This window comes from Alligator sinensis, unplaced genomic scaffold (genome assembly GCF_000455745.1).
Source record: "Alligator sinensis unplaced genomic scaffold, ASM45574v1 scaffold467_2, whole genome shotgun sequence".
Taxonomy (NCBI): domain Eukaryota; kingdom Metazoa; phylum Chordata; order Crocodylia; family Alligatoridae; genus Alligator; species Alligator sinensis.
This window is the reverse complement of record NW_005842129.1, coordinates 484,500-484,986: the sequence shown is the minus strand read 5'-3', so window position 1 is coordinate 484,986 and position 487 is coordinate 484,500.

Genomic DNA, 487 nt, shown 5'->3' with positions numbered 1-487 from the left:
AGGGAAAGAACCACAGATCACTGGAGTGCAGAACAGCGTCTGAGCCAGACTAGAGAGCACCTCATTTCCTCATAGGTTAATAACGAAGAGAGATCAGGAGGCAAAACTTGCTGCCTTAAATCATTCTCAGACACAACCCATAAAATTATGCTCCTCCTTTATAAAGCACCTGTCCTTTTCAAACCACTCACTCTCTGAAAACAGATGTCAACACATTTCAGACAGGACCTGGACTTGGAGGAAACAACAGGCTTTCATTTCTTTCTAATAAACTTAAGTATATTCTGAAAACTTTAGGATCACAGTTCCAAAATCTTAGTAGCCACATTCAGATGTGTCCTCTGGCATGATCTGTGTTTATTCCACTGGCCACTGATAGAGCTAAGTCATTCTTTCTGTGCCTGCCTTTATCAGCATCAGGCACTTTGTCTATATGGGAAAGCTTTACTGACTATAATAGCTTAGCCATATCAGGACAACCCCCATG